At 42.7% G+C, this 5,416-nt stretch overlaps 1 pseudogene; it reads left to right on the forward strand.

Annotated features, from left to right (window-relative positions):
* The first annotated feature begins 2,459 nt into the window (after nt 1-2,459).
* On the forward strand, nt 2,460-5,139 carry LOC104676561 (annotated as a pseudogene).
* The last annotated feature ends 277 nt before the right edge of the window (nt 5,140-5,416 follow it).

Consider the following 5,416-nt stretch of genomic DNA (forward strand, 5'->3'; position numbering starts at 1 on the left):
GTTAAACATGAAAGTGAATGCTTACATGCACATTTTATGAAGTTGTCCAGTACCATGAACATCACAAGGTTTTTCTGAAAAAAACCTAGTATTTTTTATTAATGATTTGAAATCCTCTATTATAATCATTTTCCTACTATATTTGACTGCATAATCTTTAATCACCTTGCTATGGTCTAAATGTTCGTGTCCTCTCTACGTTTTTATGTTGGAACCTAATTTCCAAGGTAATAGGATTAAGAGATGGGGTTTTGGGAAGTGATTCAATCACAATACCCACCCTCATGAATGGGACTCGTGCCCTCATAAAAGTGGCTTGAGGGAGCTCATTTGTCCCTGCCGCCACGTAAGGACTCAGCAGGAAAGTGCCATCTTTTAATCAGAGAGCAGGCCCTCACCACACACTGAGTTTGCTGGCTCCTTGATCTTGAACTTCCCAGCCTCCAAAACTGTGTGCAATACATTTCTATTGTTTAAAAAATACCCAGCCTAAGGTATTCTGTTATAGTAACCCAAATGGACCAAGACACGTCTTTGTATAAACAAGGATTTTGTTACATTTTCCATAGAGAAAACAGAAAGATAATCAGCCTCTCTCTTCTAGTGTGGTTGATCATAAATGTGTTTTTATATGGAGGCCAGGTATGGTGGCTCATGCCTGTAATCCCAGCACTTTGGGATGCCAAGGCGGGTGGATCACCTGAGGTCAGGAGTTCAAGACCAGCCTGGTCAACATGGCTAAACCCCGTCTCTACTAAAAATACAAAAATTAGCCAGGTGTGGTGGCGGATGCCTGTAATCCCAGCTACTTGGGAGGCTGAGACAGGAGAATCACTTGAACCTGGGAAGCAGAGGCTGCGGTGAGCCAACATGACACCACTGCACTCCAACCTGAGCGACAGAGACTGTGTCTCAAATAATAATAATAATACATAAAAATAAAAACAGAATTTGTTTTTATATGGAGAGTTTGGAATTCTTTGTTTCAACTCCGTAACAAATGTCACTTATAAGCGATACAAGTTTTTTTAGGATGGTTGTCAAATTTGAGGAAATATCAAGCTCCTATTGTGAATGAACTGTAATCTTTCAGGGCAGTTAAAGCTTTCTCGCACAGTGAATGCCTAATGCACCGTGACTCATTGAATTGGTAACACCTATAACCAGTATGTCTTCCGTGTCTTCCCCGTAGCGTGGGTCAGGCGTTTGATATTATCTTCAGAGTTGTTAGTATTCCTTAGCAAATCAGTAAGCAAGTTTAAATCTATTCCACGTGGGTCCCTGTACTTCACTCTTATCATTAGATTACCAAGCAATCCAAAAGCCTGACCATTGTTGTTATTTAAAATGTGTCTCTCATTCTCAGTTCATTATGTTTTAGTATTATCTGAAATTGATTTTGTTATGCTTCTCAGCGTCAGAATAATTTTCTTTGGTTTTATTGCTCATCTTTGTTTCTTTTTGTTTTATGTACCATTTTTTTACTATGTTAATTTTTCCAGAGGATTTCAAAAATATATTTGAAGATGCAAAAATAAAAGATACCCTTCATGTGTATCCGCATCAGGAGGCTGCAAATTTCTCACCTGTTTTACTAAAAAGTCCCCAAAACATCTTTCCAAGGTGTGATTAAAACGGAGCATTTCCAACTCAATCTCCTCTTAGCAAGACCCCAAAATGCCCTGAGCCAGGACATTGCCACTGATGGAAGAGAAATTCGATAAAGGGAAGTTAGAATGAAAAGAAACAGTGATCTTAACAGATGGCCACTAAAATGTCTTAATTTTTCAAACTTTACAAAAACATATGATCATGTCAACCTTTTGCCAGGGTCTCTACCAGGGCTTAAAAGGTCCTGCAAGCTTAATCATTGAGTTAGGCACTGAACTGTGACCTGAGAATTCTTAGAGATTCATTTGTACTATGTACGAAGTTACTAACTTCTATTGCTGTTATGAAAATCAATCAGACCTGGTTTTTCCCTTCAAGTACCTTTCAGGGAACACGAGGTATACGTAGAAAGTATTTAAAAATAGCTTATTGGCAACTATTTTCTGTTATGTATGTATATTTATAAAAAACTACTAGGAGGTAATTTTAGAGTCATACACAGCTGTAAGAAATAAAACAAATGAAACACCGTGCATGGTTATATTACATTATCACCATCAGGAAATTAACATCGATACAACCCGCCAAATTTATACAGATGTCACCAGTTTTACATACACTTGTGAGTGTATATTTTCGTGCGATTTTATCACATATCCATGAGTTGCTTTATTAAAGTATCTTTTAATGCTTAATTTTTTAAAAAACCCTTCAGAATAATAAGTGTTTGGAATATAACAGAATAAAGATGCGTATAATCTTGCATTTAAGATTTGGATTTTATTCTGAAGGCGGGAAAGGGCCACTACAATGGTTGAATGTACATTTTCTGAAAGCTCAATGTGGACATGGTGGAGGATGGTCTGGCTGGAGCAGGCTACCCATCGGACAGGGACTTAGACTCTCAGGGTTGCTCTGGGTAGAGTGCTGCGGGGAGACTCCTTGCCCAGCAGCCCCTCACTCAGACCCCTCCTACTCCCCGGGCCCCGCCCATCCCCGCGCCGGGCCCAGCTGCTCCTCGCTGGGGCCCCGCCCTCCCCAGTTCCCTGAACACAAACCTCGCTGAACCTTTCCTGAGCGCGGAGTCCTGAGAACCCAGCGGTGAACAAAACGCTGACAGCCCAGTCAGGGAGACAGACAGTAAACACATGCCCCCAAATATATAATCATGTAATTACAGGCTGTGGGAAGCGTTGTGAAAGGAAAGCACACCGGACGATGTGGGTCTCCAGGGGTCCAGGGCGGACTTCCCCTGGGGAAGCTTCCCAGGCACATCTGGACCCGAGTCCTGGCGCTGCCACTCGCGAGGCGGGTGTCCTGAGCAGGCTGGGTGGCCATGGGCTCTCGGATCCAAGTGGCTCGACTGTCGAGCCTGGTGTAAAATGGCACTCCCAAAACGTAGTCTAAAAAGGTTAGAGCTTTAGCAGCTTCTTGGAATGCATATTTATTTTGGTTTATACTGCTCCATTCTATGCCCACTCCTTGGGGGAATTTTTTTGATCTCTTCAGAAGGTAGACTGGATTAGAATCCCGTCCGTGTGATCCAAAAGTGCCCTGTGCCTTATTACAAAGCTCAGCTTGCAAGGTCTTGGGGTTTCCTGTGGGCCTTTCTCAGCAGCTCCAGGCCCCTTGGATCCCGGGCTGTGCGTTCGTCCTCTCTCTCTCTCAGACTCAGCAGCAGCAACAGCACTGTCATCGTTGGCACCATAACCAACTCCTATGCAGTGTTTTTAGGGTGCTGGGCATTGAGCTAAGCTCTACGTTATTCATTCATTTTAATCCTCATACTCTGGCTCCTGGCAGGCACTTTATAAAACGTGTTGGTTAATAAATTAGACACAATGGAAGGAAAAAATCACTGATTTATTTTTTCTAGGCACTCTTAGCTTCACAGAGGAGGTGACTTTGAAATGAATTTTGAAAGCGGAGTTCACCAAGCAGAGACGTTGGGATTCATCACTGGAGAGGAGCTGGGGCAGGTATAACAGGTGCATCAGATGTTCCAGGAATGGTGCTTAGGGAAGTGTGGCTGGATGTTAGGTATGGGCGTGAGGATGTGGAGGAAGAAATATTGAAACAACACCGACCTGGATATATATAGCTTAAGCTCTACAGATGGTTATCTTAATTTTGTGAATACGTGCAACATACTTTATGGGGATTTCCAGAAACACTTTGGGGATTGTTGGAACTCAGGTCCTGCTGTAGCAAGTGGGAGCAACAGTCAGTCAAAGACGGGTTCTGGGTCTACAGATGAAACAAGGTTACTTATTTTTCTGCTGGGGAGTGGAAGCTTGGGTGATAAATTGTTAGAGGAATAAAAAAATTCCTCTCTCAGCACAGGGCACGCACAACTTGCACTCTGTCTTTCTGCTGCTCCCAGCTCTTGGATACAGCGGACGATGCCATGGGTTTTGGAGACCTGAAAAGTGTCTTCAGGAGGTCTGTTGGGAAGGTTTCTTACTCCAGGTGCTCAACGATTACCTGGCAGACAAGAGCTACATCAAGGGGTATGTGCCAACACAAGCACATGTGGCAATATTTGAAGCAGTGTCCAGCCCACCACCTGCTGACTTGTGTCATGCCCTACATTGTTATAATCAGATCAAGTCTTATGAAAAGGAAAAGGCCAGACTGCCAGGAGTGAAGAAAGCTGTGGGCAGGTATGGTCCTGCTAATGTGGAAGACACTACAGGAAGTGGAGCTACAGATAGTAAAGATGATGATGAAATTGATCTCCTTGGATCTGATGAGGAGGAAAGTAAAGAAGCAAAGAGGCTAAGGTAAGAACGCCTTGCACAATATGAATCAAAGAAAGCCAAAAAACCTTCACTTAAGGCCAGGCGCGGTGGCTCATGCCTGTAAATCCCAGCACTTTGGGAGGCCAAGGCGGGTGGGTCATTTGAGGTCAGGAGTTCGAGACCAGCCTGACCAACATGGTGAAACCCCACTCTTTACTAAAAATACAAAAATTAGCCAGGCGTGGTGGTGGGTACCTGTAATCCCAGCTACTCAAGAGGCTGAGGCAGGAGAACCGCTTGAACCCAGGAGGCAGAGGTTGCAGTGAGCGGAGATCATGCCACTGCACTCCAGCCTGGGCGACAAAGTGAGACTCCATCTCAAAACAAAACAAAACAAAACAAAACAAAAAAAAAAAAAAAACAGTAAAATAAGATCAATAGAAGAAAAAATACATGATAAGTGCAAAAATTAGAGAGGATCGTCAAACCTAAAAGAAACAAAAAACCCCTGCACTTGTTGCCAAGTCCTCCATCTTACTAGATGTGAACCCTTGGGATGATGAGACAGATATGGCGAAATTAAAGGAATGCGTCAGAAGCATTCAAGCAGATGGCTTAGTCTGGGGCTCATCTAAACTGGTTCCAGTGGGGATACAGATTTAAGAGGCTTCAAATACCGTATGTGGTTGAAGATGATAAAGTTGGAGCAGATATGCTGGAGGAGCAGATCGCTGCTTTTGAGGATTATGTATAGCCCATGGATGTGGCTCCTTTCAACAAGGTCTAAAATCCATCCTGGATCATTGCACTTAAATAAAACTTGAAAGATTAAAAAAAAGTAGAGTTAGACAAGCTGGAAATCTAATCTAGTTTTAGTCACTTATGCTGATTGGGTGACTTTGGGCAAATTCATTGAAGTCTCTGTAAAATGGGGATAATGCTAAAATCTACCTCATAAGGCCATGTATTTAACAAGACGGCAGAGCAATTGAGTGTTTTAAAAACACACTACGTATTTGTTTGTTGTTTTAGTCACAACAGTATAGTCAGTCTTGTCTAATTCT

The sequence above is a fragment of the Rhinopithecus roxellana genome, chromosome 10 (assembly GCF_007565055.1).
Source record: "Rhinopithecus roxellana isolate Shanxi Qingling chromosome 10, ASM756505v1, whole genome shotgun sequence".
NCBI lineage: Eukaryota > Metazoa > Chordata > Mammalia > Primates > Cercopithecidae > Rhinopithecus > Rhinopithecus roxellana.